General features: G+C 39.7%; 1 long non-coding RNA gene across 2 annotated transcripts in view; it reads right to left on the bottom strand.

Annotated features, from left to right (window-relative positions):
• LOC146762710 (uncharacterized) overlaps window positions 1-20862 on the bottom strand; it is a 480249-nt gene that overhangs the window by 12475 nt on the left and 446912 nt on the right. The window contains exons 4-5 of one of the 2 annotated variants that reach the window (XR_014941843.1): window positions 8539-10237; window positions 4575-8355 (exon numbers count right to left, since the gene is read on the bottom strand). The exons of the other annotated variant lie outside the window; for it this stretch is intronic. This is a non-coding gene — a long non-coding RNA (uncharacterized LOC146762710). Of the gene's footprint in view, window positions 1-4574; window positions 8356-8538; window positions 10238-20862 lie in introns of those variants that run through there. 2 annotated transcript variants of the gene reach the window in all.

Genomic DNA, 20862 nt, shown 5'->3' with positions numbered 1-20862 from the left:
ATATTTTGCAGGAAGTATATATATATATATGTACTTCCTGCAAAATACGATATTAGCTATTCTTTAATTGGGATCAGGACTTCTGTTTGGAATAGCTGAGATAAACATGACGACAAAATAGTATTTATAGAAAACATTTTAGAAAGGGACAGAAGAAATGATAACATTTTTTTAAGTATAATTGCTGTGAGTCTTCTGAATGTATGCATTTAACTAAATACAACGTAAGCAGTACTAACCAGTAGGAGAAGAGAAATAACTGGCAGAGGTATTCAGAAAACTTATCTTTTTTGTTTTAAAGACTGTTTCTTAATCAGTGGCTGGAAGGAAATTTCTTTGTTAATCTTTGCATAAATTCAAAAGGGCTACAAGGCTAAGTGGATGCACTTTGCATGGCGTCTGCTGACTTCCCATTCAGAGCAGCTCTGACAGGCGGGGGGTGGAGTGGTGCTGTGCTGCGGTTTGTGGGAATAGGCTCTTTCAGTTCTGGTTTATTACATGGCTAATTAACCAAGGTCACCGAGCTCTTTTATAAGTCTGCCAATAGAGACATCATTGGTGCTTTAACAGACCTGTTTATTATATTGCACACCCTGATAATATGGCAGTGATAAAAAATACATATATATATGTAGAAGTGTTTACCTGGAGCACTGTATAAATGTGCAAACATGGCAAACAAAAGTAAAACTTAAAGAGCAGGCTGGATATTCTGGATTTTTTCAATTTTAATCTTAAAATCATTTATTTACTATATTACTGCACAATGCATATGTGCAGCAAATACAACTACAGGAATTCATAAGCTGTAACATGTCACAGTAATAACCTGATGTACCTGTGGCACAGGATCTCCAGTGAGATTAGCCTTCTCTATAGAAATTAATGAGGAATGCATGGTGGTGAATAATTAAGGAGTAAGACAAGGCACTGTGCCTCAGGATTATGCTCTAAGCCATGATAAGCCTCAGTGTCCCCATTGCTGCTGTGAATGCAGAACAGAGCTGTTTGTGACTGGTGCTGCTCAGAGCAGTCTTGTAAGGTGTTGTCTACTCCACCAAAGTAGCTAAATGACTTTCTAGAAACTAATAAGAACAGAATTGTGCCCTGAACCAAATTTTGGAGGTCAGAGGCCTTCTCAGCCCCAGTCCAGCCCCATCTATAAAACTAAGCTTACATGGGGTGACAGTGTCTCTATACAATAGGTGCAACAGGTCCCATGGGAGCTTTGGTGAGAGCTGATCAACACACCCACAACACCCAACATGTACCTGCCTCTGGGAAATCCGAGGGCAGCTGTGCACTGCTGACTTCTCATCTCCTAAACCAGCCCACACAGGGGCTGCTGCTATATGCATTATACCTATACTGGCATGTTTGCTAATGTGTGCCCATGTGTGGGTACCTGAATTTCCAATTCATCGCATTTTCTCAGATGTCTTCTTGAGGCATTTCTGCTTTGCTTATAAAGATCCTGACAATAGTTGTGCTGCTGGTATACAGAAACCACAAACTCTTAGATGGTTCAGAAACCACACCCCTCATCTTCTGATGTCTGTGTGTTCTCCTATACTTACTTGCTGGATTTCGGCTATAAATCAGGATACTTCTAATTACATATGTACATGTAGGAGTCACGTATGGTCTAGAAACCCAGGTATTCCTCACAGTCAGCTGTGTCTATGGAAATGTAAGCATGATTCAGGTTCCTCAGGGAGGAACACCAACTCAGGTACCAGGACTGCTGGTAGGATGTTCATGCATAAGCAAGAAGCCTATGGTAACACATGTAATAAAGCATTATAGATGTAAAGAGATCGTAAAAGCAAATCAGACAAGAAATAAAGAAAAGAGAACTTCCTGAAGTTATTTGTCTAACAGTATTTGATTCTAATAAATGTTGTGCTGCCTGGAGAAAATAAGAATGGTTATCAATGTCTTTTCAACAACATCAAAGTTGGTGGTAGTCAAGGTAGACAACATTTGCAGTAACCACAACCAGGAACAGTCATCAGGGTAGTCCTCCTTACAAGAACCTCTCTCAGTTCTGAGCAAGATGCAAATGATGACCTAGAACACTTTCCAGTCTGCAGCTTTTGTGTCACATATAGATTTGCTTCCTCATTGCCAATAAGGAAATGCAACCAACTGATTCATGTCCTGGGTAAGTGAAAGGATGGAGCAATTACCTCCCACGTCCTTAAAAAGGAGAAGAGTGATGTGTTTTCCATTTTATTTACTGAAACAAAATGTGATATGTCCTGTTTTATTTCAAATTTATTGTTGCTTACAGAGTCCTAAGTGTTTCCACATATAATGAAGGCAGATGTTTGAATAGTTTTAATCAGGAGCAACCTAAGATAATGGCTTCTTTATCACAAGTATAAGATATGTTAGTCTTATCAGAATATTTTTTCCTATGATGTGCCATATTTTTGACTGTGAAGCCTCAGATGTAAAGATTGAATGGGTACTTTGTTCATTTCAGTTCTGAAAGGTCCAACAGTAGCACCAAATACATCCAGTTTTTACTCTCAAGTATAGTTTGAAAGGGCATCTCACTGCTGCTGCTTCACTTGTAAGGGCAGTGTATTTGTAAGCACTTAATTACCTACTCTGGGAAACCTAAACTAATGTTTTATAGGTAAAAGCTAACCACGATGTTTGAGGAGAGAAGAACGTAAAAACTTACATTGCTTTTATTTTCTTCCAGCAGTGCTTAATATCTAAATGGCATGGATTTAAATTACTTCCACAGAGCTGCTGAACTGAATAGGCCATGAACCATTTTAGCAATAATTGCCTTTCTTCTCACATCTATATTTTTTGCCAGTCATGTGAAATCGGCTCTGTTTGGAATTAACGTTCTGTATTTCTTTGGGTAAATAGAGCAACAGCCACCTTATCCTCATATTTTACCTTGAACATGATCAGTCACGCCTTGCTAGGAACTTCACGCAGTATGAAAATTCAATCTGTTAATGTCTATTCTCAGTGGTTTTTTTAAGAACTGCTTTGGTTGTAGACACCCACGTGTGGTTTACGTGTATAAAGAGCAGTACTTTTCCTCTAAGCCCCATACATTGCTCTAAATCCTCAGTAAGTTGAAGGTTTAAACCAGCGGGATTGGTACACCTAGTTCTCTCAAAGCTGCCATTAGAGCACTTCATAAACGTGAGTAACAGCATAGCAAAACCCTCCGGGATCCAAAATACCGCCACCACTTGGACTTCAAATAGTGAGCATTATATCACTTTAAAAACCAGCTTAAAGATCTGCTTGAGAAGTTCTTTAAGCCTCTCCATTTGTAACTTCTGAGCTTCCCTCAGGAAAATAAATAAATAAGTAAATAGGTTTGAGAGACCTCAGAGCCTTCATCACCTTTTCTGTATGTTGATCCTATAGCTCGGGCACTTTTATACAGCGCGTTTTTCACTCTTATGACGTACTTGAAACTTGAGCTGAGCAGCATTTCCATAAAGTGATATTTCCATGGCACAGCTGCATATAATCATTGTGCTGTTTTTAAAACATACTTGAGCTATCCTGTGCAAGGTGGAGATGTCTGGGTTCATCAACCAACCTTCTGCTTGATGGAGCTGCAGGTCTGTACTGTGTTATTTTGGAATTTTTGAAAATCATAGCTCACCACTCCCAAAACCACCTGCAGTTAAGTACAGAATTTACTTTAACAAGTACAGCTCTTGTGCTGGAAATGCTAAGTCGTGGCCTGAAACAGTGATTGAGCACCTGGTGGGAAGGCAGGACCAACCCAGAGGAGCTCAGGTGCATGCAGTGCACCTGAGTGACTGGAAGGAATGGATCCTGATTCCATCTCTTCTCAGACCTCATTTAAGGGTTGGCAATGGAGGTGAAGGCATTTTGCTGGAGCTTTTTGCATGTCTGAGACTTTGTGAAGATAAACAGCTTCTTTTCTTTGTTTCTGTTCCGATGGCTGTTGCCTGTGGGCGGATTGTCACTCACAGCTGTCTAGGACCTTGTTGTTTTGCTGTCATGCTCCATGCTCCATCACATTTCAGTCCTGTAGCCAACACCAAGCTTTAGTGCTCCCTTATTGAAGGAGAATGAAGAATGTGCTTAGAGGAGCATTCCTGAAACACTGATGTGTTTGTTGAAACCCTCAGAAAACATATCTCTAGCTTCTTGCAGTTAGAAGGAGGGTGGGAAGTTTCTGCTCAGATACTGTGAAACGAGAACCCATTTCCTCTTAAATCTATTTCACCTCCAATTATGTATGAACATTTTTTTTTCTTCTATATGAGTACTTGCTTAAAAGGTAAGTGTCTCAAAGTGCTAAGCAAGATTACTTTTTGAGAATCCTAAGCATGCTTATCTTAATACTTGGAGATAATACATATTACTTATTTTATTAACTTATTAGCCCTGGCAATGACAACTTCATAAAGTAAGAGAAATATTACTAGGTCTACAAGGGGAAACAGTATTCCAAATCCTACTCTGAACACTCAAAGAAACAAATAAAATAACTAATCTTTACAAATTGAACTAAATCAGAATATGTCTTTAAATATTTTTCTGAATAGAAAAAAAAAACCAAAAAAAAAAAAAACTTTTAATCTATCATTCAGTTAATACATTTAACCACTGATTATGTTCTCTCCTTATTCTTAAGCATCTATTTTGACTAGCAGAAACAATCCTTAGGCTTGGATAAGAAATGTTACAACTGTGTAAAACTTCTAATTTTACATTGGCTAATCTTAAAGTAATGCCTCATTCACTTTCATGGAAGCTATAACAGATATAGAGATCATAATAACGCTAATTGATAAAGCAAATTCTCATCTATGAAACACTTTTCTTTCAATGTAATCACTGTCATTAGCTATGTGTTTTTGCCAGTGACCAACAAGGGTTTGCATGCTGTGCTCATAAAAATCCACACCAGCATAGATGAGAAGCTGCTACTGCTGAAATGCACCACTCACCACCTCACTGTGCCCACAGCCACTGTTTGAACTCCATAAATTTTCACCAAGCATCAATGAATGTCAATAGGTGCCATTTTTTTCCACATGGAGGAATTCAGTGACACGCTTTTGCTTTATACCCACTTCCACGTCAGATGCCAATTTGTCAGAGTGCCCTGCTGCTGCCAATCTGTAACATGGTAATGAATGTAATGAGGTATCTGTGGGAGAGTTCAACTTGTACTGCTGTACCACCAACATCTACCTCTGATGTTGTAGGCCGATGTCATAACATAGGAGGCATTACTTTTGGAGCAGCTTTCCTACATAAGTCTACTCTCTCTTCAGGGGCTCATTAAATCTGTCCTTATTATAGTAGTGAGGTTCATCAAGCCAGAAAGTAGTTACGCCATAATGACTGAACTGAAACTAAAACTCACACTTGAAATTCTGTCTACTGAATATAAAGCACTTCAGTAATGAATTCACAAACTCTTCAGAGCAAACAAATTTACAATGTTTTCAGTTTATATAAATTCACAATTAAAAACAAAAATGCGAATATTTGATAAACAGGAAGCCAATTTTGTGATTTAACTAGTAACTATGAATTCCTCATCTCCATGAGGAGAACTTGAATACTTTGACACTTAGGTTTGTACTTTTTTTCGGCTCTGGGTGAAACGCTCCTGCCTGTTTTATGAAATAGCTAATTTTCAAACTTTTATTATTCCTTCCTACTGCGAAGAGTCTTCAAAGACGCTGCCTGGAATATTTAAATCACATTGCCATTCCGTACATTATCTCCCTTCTCAGTACTTCATGGGTTTCATTGATCTCCCTCTGTCTTTTGACCAGAGGTACATGTTTATGCTCTAGATGCTTCAGTGCTGGCATTTTTTTTCAAAACCAGACTGTAGCAGTGTTTGCTCATCTCTGTCTGCAATAGGAGGAAAGTCTCTGTCATTTGCTGTGGATTTACACTCTGTTATGTGTACATTTGGTGGCTGTTTTTATTTGTTGTACTTCTATTCTGGGCTTTCATCCAATGCCTTTTATTAACATCATTTCTTGGCTGTCTTTCCCATTCCACATTCTATTTTTTTTTAATTTATTTTTATTTATAACTTGTTTCCACACTTCCCCTTTTTCTTCCTTACTGTCTCCTCCAGTCTTTACCTCTCCTCACTGAAGCTGTTTTCTTCATTATGTCCCTCAGCAAGGGCACTAAATCTCAGTAACAATGTTCCACAAAACTTTTCAAAGAAGCTTCTTTCGGTCATCATCTACTGACCAAGAATGTCCCTTTGCTAATGCTTTGATATGGAGTGTGACACAGCTAGAGAGAAAGCTCAGTCCAATGTGAACACTTCTGACCATCACCAGTTAACCTCTATCTGATGCTCAGGTTCTCCTTCCATTTCCTTTCAGGCTAAGAGTTGAGTTACCAGAAAAAAATAAATCAAGATATTTGCAAACTCTGTAAACTGGGAGACATTGGTGCATAGACCTGGAAACATACATGTTCTTTACATACTGAGGGTTGTCTCCTCTCTGCTTAACCCACTCTTCTTTATAAAGACATTTTTCTTCAGAGGCAGCCACTATGGAGGCTGTTGTTCTATACAGGAATTCTCTTTGCAGCCCACCTGGCTCAGGGCCCTTTCTGAGGGTAGGAAGAGCATATGGCTTGTTGTCTATAGTTCCTCTTCTCTCTCAGATCTCCACCCCAGCTGTCAAGGGCCTCTGAGTTGTGGAAGGTATGGCCTGATGACCTGGTCAATCCCAGGCCTGCCAGCCCAGGCCCACATAACACCAGCATTACAGAGACCATTGATGCCAATTCACAATTACTGTGAGCTCAGCAAATACAAACTGCCTGGGTGACTGATTCCTACTTCAGGCTGGCAGGAACTGAGTTGCACACTCCTCAGGTCTGAACATTTCTGAGCACTAGGTGATTTTTCACACTTCAGTCCTTGCTTGTTTGGTCTTTCAACTGGCAGCTCTTTCAACACTTGGGAGTGGTAAAATAAGGTTTTTTTCAGCAGTTCAATTCATTTTGCTGCTGAATTCTCATTGTTTTTGGTCCAAAAGGTCATGAGTGATGTGAGACACAGCAGAAGCAAAAGTCATGCCACTCTGGCTGCTGTTATGTATCTCACATTCAGAGCTAATGGGAACATGTAAAGTAAATGGAGTTTTGACTAAAAGCCTTCTCCTTCCTCCTCCTTTCTTCATAAAACAGTTGATGATATATTTACCTCACTTTTGTCTAAGCAGAAAAATTGTAGTCAGAGTTCCTGAATCTTCTGAACTTCAGAAGCAGCTGTGGATGGTATCTAAGTAGGATGAAGACATTTCACGTGAAGCAAATTTGATCTGCTTTTCATACAGATCATATTCCAAAAATATTTTTTCAAATGACAAAGTAAGTCAGTGAGTGTCAACAGACATTTGTAGAGCACATTAAAGTGGTGAGGTGTGTACAAAATCCATTTAACAACCACTGGCAACTAAAACAGGAAGAAATTAAGCTGGTAACCAAATCATAGTCTGTATCTTTTCAATCTATAGTCATTTTAGCTTCACAGAACATACCTGCAAAGTTTGGAGTCAGGATTTATCATCCCTGTTGTCTGCATATGTCTGCAAGACATGCCTGCATGTTGCATTCTAATTCAATTTTTTTTTTATTTGCTATATAGTTCTATTTTTTTCTTTCTTGTATCCTGTCAACTTTTGAGGAGTCTAGGACACAGTGGGGAAAAATGATTGTCATGAGTACATGATGCACAGGCTCTCTTTTCCCAGTAACTGGATTTTTGATATTCCAAAGCCCACCTGAGCTTTTGAGACATGAACGTGAGAGGGAGACATGAACAAATGCACTGAATTTTGATTTGGGTGACATGGACCTGATGTTGAAGGAGTATGACTGAATGTACTGAACCTGAGGGAACAGATTTCTCAGCGAGTGCCCGTCTTTCCACAAAGCATTAGTGCCCTATGTTAATCTTGAGTAACGTGGTAAGATAAGTATTATGAATGAGGCGATTCTTCTTCCATGGGCTAGCAAGCTGTCAGTGAGAATACTGACAGGAATGTCCTCTGAGACATTCTGTCCCAGGACAGAGCTCTTTCCAGGACTGTGCCTACACTGGCACAGCTCACCTGCAGTTGTAATAGAGCGGTTAAGTAGTTTGGAACCTCTCTTTTTCATTTTGTCTTCCTCCCCAAGACAGAAGAGGTTAACAGGCACTTGAGCAGGAAGTCCCCCTGGTTTAATTGTCTAGCAGTCACTGGTGAGACATTTTCAGTAGAGGGCACTTGACTCTGCAGTTCTCTTCCAAGGAAGCCTAGAATGGATTCGCTGACCCATAGGGCACAGTGAGGCTTTTACCTGAAGGAGAAATAGGTGAGTTGATTTTGTTTCGGAATTACATAGAAAAGAGATAATTCTTATGCAGTGGTGGTTTGATGATCTTGTGCACCCACTCCGTCACATACATATTATACATATATAGGTACATAGGTGCAACAAAATGAATGGTTGATTGGCAACACAAGCTACTTATTATCTTACCATCTGTCTTCTAGTTTGCACCACGCAGTTTTCAGTGGGTGATCAATTCACTGTTCCATGAATTCTTTCACCTCTCCAACTACTATCTGCTGAGATTCGCCCTCTCAAAAAGAGAGAAAAATAAAACCAGTTGAATGTCTTATCCCTAATAACTTTCCTTTTAGCTTGTCATTTCCACAATGTTTTTTTTTTGTTGTTCAGTGCATTTGTTGGTAAACAAATACATTTCCATAGTGTCACTGGCCACTATTTCCCCTGATTTGAACAAAACTTTCTAAATTCTAATGGCATTTTCACAGACTCCACATGTAAAAAGTACCTGAAAAGCTATTCCTGCTTTGCATCTTCACTTTTTTAATCACCTCTTCTAACCTAGATAAGAGTCATTCAATGTAATTCACTCTGTGATGGGTAAGCTACACAAAACTGCTAGCATTCTCTTCTGCCATAGATCATTATTGAGTTAGACATGCAAGAAGAAGACTCTTAATGCTATGCAGTGCTAGAATTTATACACTATCATTCCATTTGGTTTGTGGTAGTACTGAAATGGTCAGGTACTGGAAAGTAGTGAAGAATATGCCAAGCATGCAAGCCTTGAAACAGTAAATTAAACTACTTCTATGTGGAATATGGGGAAAAATTTTGCCTGTTCTATTATGTTTTGGGGGTAGAGGGGTGTTTATTGAATACTGTTATCTGAACTTTCATTTAAATCATTACTGTTAGCTTTCGTGCAGAGTACTCTTGTTTTAAGAAGTCCTCTGCTACAGCTGAAGTGAATGACCTAGAAGTGTTTCCAGGCTCCTAGGCTGGGATATAAGCTCTGGCTATGTTATTACCTCCTGATGTAGTGAGATATAGGTGCCCACTGTAAAACTGTTCCTTTATTGAGTTCTGAGAAGTGTCCTTTGTGAACAGGAGGTGTACTGCAGAGTCTTATCAATGCAAACACTGGAGGTGCATCTTGTCGCTGCTTTATTCATTACCTGCTCACTTGTGTCTAAACCCAGTATCTTTACAGTAGTCTGGGAGGTGAGCTTACAGGAGAGTTAGGGAGAGAACATTCTAAGTGATTTTGTTAATGTTTTTGGTTTAGTAGGTATCCACTATCATGATAGCAGTGTTGCTTCCTATTTCCAAAACTGCTCTGTCATAGCTTAAGGATGTATTTGGAGGTGTTTGGAGAACCTAGGGAGCAAAAGGGATGGTACGTGCAAAACAAATTTCCCCCAGATTGCTAGTTTACCTAACTATGCACACTGGGAGCGATCCTTTGTCCTTTCACACTGGAGCTCCAACTTGATATGATCCCAAAGAGCCCTTTTTCCAAATGAAGGCATGAAGGCTACAGTGGTTTGGTTCTGCACCCCCACTGCTCCAGGATTTCCAATCTTCACTGGTGTGCCTGTTGTTGAAGGAATTTGCATTCACAGATGATTAAAGGATGCTTTGTCCTTCAGGTTTTGTAGGTCATTTCATTATTAGAAGCTTGCAATATTTTTACCAGACTACATCATTTTCTCAAAAAAAAAGGGGGGGGGGAAATTGATCTTTTTATCCAGGACCTTATAAGACTCATTGGTGAGCTCAGGAGCTTTAATGGAGTTGTTTATTGTAGTTCAAATAATCTCTAGCAGCAGCTTCCTGGAGCAATAACAATGGAAGGGTATTTTATAGCTTTGAGCACAATAGCATCCTATGGAAAAAAAAAAAGAAAAAAAATCTTTATTATCTCAAACTCTATCTCAAACTTAAAGAGCACACCAGAGAGACATCTTTATGTATCTTTAATTCAATTCAAAAGCAGAAAATACACTCCTAATAAAGCAGAGAAAAGTCTTTGTCTAAATTACTCCATCTGCAGGACTTGTTCGTATTCAGAGAGGTCACGTATGGAGTTTGAAAACAAGCAACCACTCCCAGGAAGAGCAATTATTTTAACTTTTGTTCTGGAAGCTAACTGTGTTTACTCTTTGGTGGCAGAGGAGCCAGTCTTGAGATGCATGCAGCTCGGTGTGCTCTTGAGGAACAGCTCCTTGCGCCTTGTCTGCAGGTCTTTGGCAGAAGCCCATCAGACACCTGTGCTCCCCAACCTGGCCTGCCAGAAGTGCCTGCTACAGATGTCAGAGCTCCTTTGTTGACTTCCTATTAGTCGCCACTTAATGGATGTGAGCCGAACACAGCTTTGCCTAAGCACTTATCAATAGACAGCAAACATTCTTCTTTCAGTGGGCAAAGGGTCAAACTGTTTTGCCTGGCTATAAAGCTGTGCCAGATAATTGCTGGTGATTAGCAATTTTAATTACCAGGTGCTAGGGGTCGTTGCTTGTGGAGCTTTTTTTTTTTGCTGTTGTTGTAATTGGGCAGGCTGTTAATAGGTATGGCTTATTGTATGTATGCTGTATATTATACAGATACATCGTGCATCCTTTTTAAAGCACATGAAATAAAGTCAGTAACATAACCTGCTTCTCTTTGCATCTGATTAGCTGCATAGTGCTCCAACAGGTTTTTTGATAAAACTTGTCTGATAAAGGAATCTTTAATACAACTCACTAAAGCAGCTTTTAATCCTCTTGTAAACACTTGTATGTACTATTGTTATTGAAGAGAGGCAATGATTTTAAAATCTTTTCCTGCTACATTGGTCATGTTGGAACTAAGCTTGTCAAACATGTTCTACCTCATTGGTTTTGCATGCAGACTTTTAGGGGGGTTTCATAGAATCACAAAACCAACAGCACAATTAGCAGTGAACTAATCTCTTCCCATATTCAGCAGTGAAATGGGTTCAAAATAAAACTGACACAAAAGACTCCTCTCTGATCTTCCTCATAGCGGTGAGAGAGTAAGCAGCTATAATACTTTGGTTTCTTTTTTCTTTCCTTATTACTTTACATCACATCATTTACTTTTTTTTCCCCTCCCTTTTTACTGTTTTACCTCACAAGCTCTGCAGATGTACTAAAGGTCCCTGAAAGCTGAATGTGCTGTTTACTAATCTACTTGGGATAGTAGATTAGGCTTGCTCTTTGAGAGAATACAAAAGATGAATACCTGCAGTATGGTGTCCTAGCTTTGTTTTTATTTGCTCTGCAGTTATGCCTACTGTCCCATCTCACATCACAGCTTCATTTATTCCTGCAGTAGCCAGACTGTCATTCATGAGCTGTATCTTGCCCAACTGATCCTGTTGGCCAAACCGTTCCCAGCATCATCTTTACAGGGATGTAAGAGAGAGCTGTGTAAATATGGCGGTGGAAAATGGGTAGATTTTAGTCTTCTATTTTTTCAGTAGCAAAGTCAAGCAAGCCCCCACATTACATTACAATGCTTTAAAGACCCAAGTGAGTCTCAGAAGATCCACTACTTTCCAGAGAGATGATAATTGCCTGGAGGCAAGCAACAAAGCACAGATTGGGCTGGTGCCGCTGGTTTGTCTCATGACGCACCAGCCAGTCCTGATGGTGGTCACAGTCATGGCTCCTTTTGTCATTTCTTCATTCGAGCCCAGGTACCTGGCAGCTCCTTTGAAGCTCTTGGTTTGTGCCACCAAGAGCTAGTAGTGCCTTGGGAGTGTTACCAGTTCCTGACTGTAGGTGTACACAGCTGTAAATCACCTTCTATGGATTTGTGATTATTGTATGTGGATTTTCACTTTAAGAAGTGAAAATGTTTTGTCGCTTGTTCAGCAGGATCTGTCAGACAATATCTTGTGGCAGCTGCCATTGAAATCAAGGGCAAAGCTTTGCCTGGATTGAGAGACTTGGGACTGAGCTGTCAGGTCTCTTTTGTGTAAAAATAAAATGAAATAAAATAAAATAAAATAAAATAAAATAAAATAAAATAAAATAAAATAAAATAAAATAAAATAAAATAAAAATGACAAAGTCTAAATGGCTGAAATTTCCACAGTGGTGCTTAAGATACTCAATGAACATTCATAAACATTCACTTTCTACTGCTAGTTAAATCTGTCAGGGCTTTGAAATTGTTGAGACCAGGGAAAAAGTAGTTAAATTGTTAGCTACAGCTATGACACCCTTTGGAAAACATGGATTCACCACCTTTCTGCTGACCCCAGTGCTTGCAGAGAAGCTGCACCAGTCTAGACCTGACACCAGTCTAGAGGAAGCTGTAAATAACTAATATCTCTGAGAAGTGAGGCAGCCTGAAGCAGAATTTGATTTCCTGAGATCGTTCTGAGCTGTGGGAGATGTTGGCACATGGTGGCAGCTTTTTTTGGCAGGGACTAAAAATTTGGTTACAGGACTAATGCACAGTCTTGGCAACTGGTTTTCATGAGCAACCATTGTTTCCAAGGTTTCTTCATTGTAGAAAAAAATTCTTACCTGAGATATGCCTAACTTCATTTTGTTTTCCTCTTTGTTTTCACCTGCAAACAGGTTGCTTTATTTGATGCACAATATTTTCTTACCTACACCAAGTACCGTTGATGCCCTTTTATTTTGATTCCAACATGGACTCATGCCTTTTTCAGGCTCTTAGTAATTCTTATTTCAAAAAGATGCAGAAACCAACAGAAGATAGTACACTAAACAGATTTTTTCCCTAGTTTTGCTATCACATAAGTCCAATATATCCTAAAGAGCAAAGGGGAATATGTATGCATCTAAATTCTACTTGTCCCAAATGCATTTGTAATGATTGCAGCCTGCCCAAAACCTCACAATTTTCAGGGCCAGGTTAAATGCAAATATTAGGAAACAGTATCTTTACCAGACATATAATGATCTATTAGAGATCTGCATATAAAAAAACAGCAGTGTGTTTGCTTTCTCTGTAGCCACACATAGCTGAGACAAGAGTTGAGCCACATTCATAATGCAGTTCCAAAGCGGGTAGAGTTTTAGCCTTAACTTTGAATTGCCTTGCTTTTGTGGATTGAAGTTAGACCTCTACAACAGTATTTGAACATAGCCTCTGGTACTTTGTTGATATTAGTTACCTGCTGTGACACACAGCACATGGCAGTTTCATTTCTGTACTCTGTAAAATACAGGTATTGTACACCTGAATTATAATCTTGCTGTGATAATATGCCTCTATTGATTCAACAAAACAAGTTGTCTATTTTGTCTTCACTCAGCCATCGCTGTGAAGGAAAGACTGACAATCAGAAAGGTAAATATTTCGGACTTCACATCTCGTGGCACGACCAAAAAATATAGAAGTGCAATAATTCTGAAATGAGACCTTGCAGACAATGCCATTCCATTTGAACCAGTGAGATGAACTGCATACAAAGAATGCTTAGTATAAGCAGCGTTAAAATGTTGCATATATTTAAAAATGTATACAATGAAAAATGATCTATTTAGTGATGTACTCATGTATTGAATTATAAATACAGCGTGTTTGGCTACTCCCACATAGGCCAGATGTGCATCAAATAGTGCTGCTATAAACCCCAGGGTATTTAGATTTCTTTCTAGGATTGTCAGATGCTGGTCAGGGACCAAGCAGGAGCAGGCTGGGGAGGCACTTTGATTTGGTCCTGAGACCTCCTCAAGGGCCATCACTGAGTTTGTATAATCTCAGGAAATATTTTTTACTCCCATCTTCCAGCTCCCTGGGCCCAGACTGTCTCTATCACTAACCTTTCACTGTGCTGAGTCTTTGGGGCACACTAGTTTGGATACCAGATACCCCTACAATGTTTAACTGACTCTTTTAGTAATAAGTGTTATTTAAATGACATAAAATTTGAGTAGGTAGTCCAGGAAAAGTAGTGCAATAAAGACATTTATAACAATGCAGGGAATCAATAGCTGGTGATCTTTGAATACCAGATGAAGGTGATGTTTAGGTGCTATGAAGACTAAGAGGGCTTAACACTCCTTCAGAGACTGAGAAGCTCAAGGCATGCTTATGAAACTATAGGAGATGGAGTGCTGAGACCTCCTCTGCCTTAATAAGTGTCTTCTGAAGTTCAAACACTCATGGTTCCCAAGCTCTTTCCTCACAGCTGTTTGCTTCTGGTGCTTATGGACAGAGAGAGGTCTGGATCATGAGTTCTCCTCTGTGTACTTTGGTGTGAGTTCTGACAATCTAGCAGCAAGTCTGGCACTAAGCAAGCCTCAAGGAAGGGACAGAGGAATTCTCACTTCTGTTGTTCCATAAGTATTAAGGCTGCTCTGAAAATAATGTCTCCTATTTTATTATTTTGGCCTCTGACATCATAGGTGGATGTTGGTGGCATGCATGTAGAGGTTGAACCTTCCTGCTGATATCCTATTTCATGTTGTTGCTGTGTGACAGATGGCAGCAGAGGGGCAGTGTGATACAATGGTTTCTGACATGGAAGTGCGTATGAAGCAAAGGTGTGTCACTGAACTTCTCCATGTGAAAAAACTGCCCCACCCACTGCATCCACACTTGCTGAATGTTTATGGAGACTAGCAATGGATGTGAGTTCAATGAAGTGGTGGGTAGTACATTTCTACAATGGCAAGGCAAGCCGCTGAAAGACAAGCCATGTTTCTAGATGACCATGCAGATGTGCTAAGGAGATCATAACATGGTGACCTCCCAGGATGCCTTCTCAACCATTCTGTATGGGGAAGGAAATGATCTGGACTCCAGCTGTCAGAGACTGGAGACTTAGGAATGATGACTGAGTCCACAGCAGGAGATAATCAGAATGAAATGAATTATTATATGAATAGGATTTTTAGGGACTGGAGGAAGATGGAAGACTGGTGATATGCAGACATAAAAGTGGTGCAACTAAAGATGTGAGTGTGGTGGAAGCCCATGAGAAAGAATAAAATAAGAAGGCACATAATGAAATAACTACAACATTAAATTTTGACTAATGTTCTACAAATAATGTCTAGACATGTTTATGTTGGTTTGTTTTTGTTTTGTTTTGTTTTTTTCCTGAAATGGTATGAGTAGCACAGAAGTTTGCTTAGTAAAATAATACACCTGTAACTTTTTAAACCCTCTTATGTGTGTTCGAGATGTAGGAACTGCAAGACAAAAAGGTGGCATGGAAAGAGTTAATTTAAAATACATCAATCACGTTCATCAAGAGAATAGTGACAATCATCTAAACTGAGCATACCTGTCACCTTACCTCTTGCCTATCCTTTCATTTTTTTCAGTGCCCTCAGTCTTCTTTTCTGGCCAATGCCGTCCCTTCAGTGACTCTTTTCCTAGAACCCTTGTCAGGAGTCATGTCCCTATAGACTCTTTCCAGTGAGCAAACTTCATGAGAACCAGTGCCTGTAACTACACCCCACACTTGCCAGCATCAGAGAAAGCAGGAAGATTATTTCATGTGTCTTACAGATGACCCAATCCTGTTTACATATTCCTGCATGTTGGCTGGTGTTTTCTCTTTGCTGCCGCAAGATGCCCTTGGCTGACATTCAGCTTGTGATGACTCCAGATCCTGCAAAGCTGCTAAGCAGTTAGTCACTTCCCATTCTGTATTCATGCAGCTGAAATGAAGAAATGAATGTAGAACTTTGCATCCAACTTTTATCAGACCGTTCCTGTTTCTCAAAACTCATTCAGACTCCAATGCCTGTCCTCCAAAGTGCTTCCAGCTCCTTCTGGCCTGGAGTCAGCTGTAAATTTACAGAGTACACTCTATTCCATCATCCACATTGATAATGCAAATATTGAATAGCGTCAGTCACCAGACAGACTCCTGGGAAACCCCTCTCAATTCACCCTTTTAATGTCATGGTGAACCATTGATAACTAACATCTTAGCACAGCTTTCTGGCCAGTTTTGCATCCACCCTATGGCTGCTCTTTTGTTACTGTTCTGCGGTTGGGGCTGTTCCTGTAAGCACCTGCTCTTTTGTCAAAAAAGTGTTTGTGTTTTCCCCCCTGTATTTTCATGCTGGTAACCCTGGGGAACAGTGTCCAGACAGGCAGTGAGCACACAGCATCTGAGGAGTTCCTCTGAGCTCTCAGACAGCAATTAGCACAGGATGAAAAGTTGGGGTGCCCATGGGCAATTTCTCTTTTCATTCTGTCATTTCTCCTCTATTCAGTGCTCCAAAGAAGTGCTCTATGTATGTGCTTATGCATTTTTTTCATATAATGCTTGTGTCCCTCAGAGGAAAGAGAATATTTATTTGATGGTGAGCTAATGTAAAACACAAACGTTTTTTTTTTTTTTATTCCCAGTACTAGGGGACTGTTTCCCCACTATTGATATTTTAATGCTATATATAATGTCAAAAAAAGAATGTAAATGAAAGATATGTGAACCCTGATACCAAAATAAAATTTGGTCTGCCAGCCTCAAACGTGTGTTTTGAGTTTTGTTTGCTAAGGTAGAGAATTAAAGCTTTGGAAATGAGAATTCTTTCGATTGGAAAAATAAACATTTAAACTGCCAACATTTTTCTTACTCAACAATTCTATTTTTTATTTTTTTAACAAAGTAGACAGTGTTTCCCAGAGAAGTCTGATACAGATAATACTTAAGAAGCTTTGAAAGTTCGGATATAATTCAGGGATCATGGACGGTATCAACAGCCAGACTTGTTATAACCTTGTAGAGCAAGCAGAGATGGTGAATCAAAATCTCTTACATATTCAAAGACACACTTGTCAGAGAGTTGGATCGAAGCATTTTGATTCCTCATCTTTCAGAAAAGCAGACACAAGGTGATGGGAGGCATTCTTAGAAGCAGCTCAGGAGTCCTTTGCAATTTGCCTGTGAGAACACAGCCTGTTCTGGGCCCAACCTTGAGAGAGTAAGCATTTGTCAAATGGGTGGGTATTTAGAAGTACCTCAGATCTTGCCATTGCAACATTTTAGGTGTCAAAGGCAAGGATGGATAAATGTGAAGAGGCTTTGAAAAGCGCCGTTTCAGAAACTGAAGATGCAATGCCCTATTGAATGAATAATCCACTCAAGAAATATGGAAGATATTTTGTCAGCAGCTGGAGTTGATTCAACACTTGCTTAACAAGGGATAGAGGTCAGCAAGTGCTAACTATGTTGAAGTGGGGGTATGAGAAATAGTATAATTAATCATATATTTTTAAAAAATATAAATCACCTGGTTAAAGCAAGGTAATTGTAGGGTAATTGTCCAAGATCAGAAGCTAAGCTAAGTGAAAATTAGAAGAGCAGAAATATGAATTCTGAATTGCAAAGAATATTTTGGTAGCAGCAGAAGACAACGTGAATCCAGTGTGAGCCCTAGCTGCAGTCTGAGTAGAGTGGAGGCCTGACACACTTATTTTCACTCAGGACATCACAGAAGCTGCTTGTCTAACAGTGCAGAAGTGGCATCCTGCAAACGTTGCCCTGGTGCGTTGCTTCAAAACCAATGCAACAGTGCAAATCTTCATGTGGGCTGTGAGCACATGTCAGGTGCAACTGCTGGCTAAACTGGTTCTGCTCCAACGCTTCCTGCAATTTACTACAGGTTTTCCTGTTTTCCTTCTGCAATGATTTGGCCCTAAATGAGAAATACAGAGGTTTGCACAAAATCAGCAGTTGTAAATTACCAGCAAACAAAATAGTAAAACTATTTCCAGTCTTTCTAATTTCCAATCAATGAACAAATGATGTTATTGGCTGAATAAGGGATAGAAGATTGTCAGGCTTTTTAATTCAACCATTCTTCTGGTCTGACTCAGCTGTCAGAGCTGACTTGAAGGGAATCGTTGAGACAACACACAATCTGAGTTGTTGGAGGGCAAGGAAATCTATAGAATGAAAGCAATGATTATGACTTCCCAGAAACATTGATATGCTAAATCTGTGAGCAAGGAAGATATCTTGGATGAGCTTTAAATAAAATCAAGATTTTTGTAAAAAATTAGCTTTTGAGGCCCATGAGAAAAGCTTGCATTGGAAATGTTGGCTGCTTAGATACCCCTCACCTACATGAATCGTCTTGTGCTGTTTTTGGTTGCTAAGGATGTTATTGCAAACAGATGGAATTTCAATTGCAGCCATGAGCAGGCAGCCTACTATTTCTGATGGGGTGCAGCATAGCCTGTTCTCTCATCTTTTCATGATCTCTTTGGAACAAGGTATCAGTTCCTGAAACTGGAGAAGTGGTGCTTTTGGGGACAAAACATCATGTTTGTCAGACAGGGGACTTCAGAGCACCATCATGGAAGCTGAGTTATTTGCCAGACCCATACCAGTAATCTGAGTACAGTGTGTTTCCCTGGTCCAGATTTTCTTAGGCTATGTCCACATACGAGACACAGAAGTTCAAAAAGACATTTGGGTTATCATTAGTCTGCATAACAGGCTATTACCAGCAATGGAGCTGGGGCAACCCAAAGTTCAGTAGAAACCACAGGTGGGAGAAAAATCCCAGTAAACACTATGACATGGGTTATATTAGATATCATGGTACCACAGTTATGCAGCCGTCAAATCCAAGATAACTGCAATGTAGGCATATCTTTAGTGGAAAGTTGCTGGGGAGGAATGTTCTCAAACATTTTCCTTTGAAATAAGAAGTGATGACTCCTAAACAGTTGTTTATAGAGGTACAGTTATGTCTGATATCCTGTCTCACATGACTCCTTTGAAAGCCTTCCACACAGCCTCTCTGCCACTTAAAAGGAGTAGGCTTATTCTCTCAGCAGATGTTAAGAGGTCTTGTTAAAGCAGTTCCCAGTATTTATTCTACTTCTCTTGCTCCAGTGTCTTCTAGTCAGGCAGATGCTTCTGTATAGATATAATTTTAGACTGAGCAAGAGAACGAAATTCCTCTTCTTTCTTCAGTGCTGGCAACAGGGCTTCAGTGATCTTAAATAACTCTCCATGATGACTGCTTCCATTTCCAAAGACCTTTCTGGAGGGTAGGAAGGAGGAAGGCATACAGACATCAGACGGAGACTGTGGATGAGGTTCAGGTTGGATATTAGGCAAAATTTCTTCTCACAGAGTGGTGATATACTGACACAGGCTGCCCAGGGAGGGTATGGAGTCACTGTCCCTGGAGGTGTTCAGAAACAATATGGATGTGGCACTGAGTTAGTGGGAATGGTGTGATGGGTTGGTGGTTAAACTGGATGATCTTAGCGGTCTTTTCCAACCTTAATGATTCTATAATTTGATGGTTGCCAGTCATTTGGGTCACTTCCCACACTGCGTAGCCCACCATCTGCCCTATATGCAGAGTCTTGCAGCAGGATGCACAGCAGTTATCGCTGCTCTTAACACGTGATATCCATAACGTGAATTTAAAAAGTTAAGCTGAATTTGGTCAGTCTGTACTTTTCTGCTCTACCTCTTATTTTCCCAGCCTTTTCCAGGTGTGCTGTTGAAAGTCACACTTGAAGGAATCTTGTCATTGTTGGCAACCCAATTTCTTAACTAACGGTGACTCACTACAGTGACTCCAGAGAGATAGGGTTACTTTTATTTTTGTAAAATCCAGATAAGCTTATATTTTACTATACCCATTTGCTGGTATCCCTTTTTATTCACTGTTATTCACTCAGAATGTATGTAATTCAGTTTAAGTGAGGGGAGGGGAATGAGAAGGAAAAGGATGCATCCTGTTAGGAAGTGGGAAATACTGTATATATCATTTTTAAAAGAACAAAAAGATCTGCAAATTGTGTGGGTTTCTGTGACAGCAATTATCCTTTTATTCAAGAATGAGTAATTACATTATTCTGCACACTAAACCACCTCCCTCCCCATGGTCATGTGCTGACACACACACACACGCACACAGATTGTACCCTGATGAATAAAAACAAGATGCATCAAGAAGGATAGTTATGTTATTTTCTTGAATAAAGTAATGGTGGTACTTTTTTTGTCTATGTGAAACACCGCTGAGTGTGAGAAAAGAAAGCTAAATTTTTATCCTTTTTGTTATGGAAGCACAATGTTGCTCTCTGCCTTGGTGTCTGCCAACGTATTGTTTTGGAAGCATCTTCTCCCTTCCATCTACGCTGAGAAATAATCACAAAGTATTAGATACTGATTAACTTAGAAGATGATTTTTGAAATACTTGTTTAAAGGGAGATTTTCTCCACCACCTGGCACTTCTGAAGAGCACTTTTCTTTGGGTGGGAAAGACAAGCTTCTCTCTCCTTTTATATGCACTGACTCATTGAAGGTGAACAGTTCTTTATGCTTGCCCTTCTCCAGCAGTTCAAATTCAAGTCTTCTCTAAGATTTTGTAAGTGTATAATCTGAATTCAAGGCTAGATAGCTAGTCACAGATTAAAGCTTCCCAGGAAAGTTTTATCTGCTTTTACAGACCTCTTTGTTTCTGTCAGGATGTGCTGTTGAGTAGCCTCCCATTTAATCAGTAGTACTCACTTCCCTATCCTACTCT

This window comes from Coturnix japonica, chromosome 1 (genome assembly GCF_054131305.1).
Source record: "Coturnix japonica strain WE chromosome 1, WE-NBRP24, whole genome shotgun sequence".
In the NCBI taxonomy this organism is placed as follows: domain Eukaryota; kingdom Metazoa; phylum Chordata; class Aves; order Galliformes; family Phasianidae; genus Coturnix; species Coturnix japonica.
The sequence above is the reverse complement of the archived record's forward strand: the minus strand, read 5'-3'. Positions and strand labels throughout refer to the sequence as shown.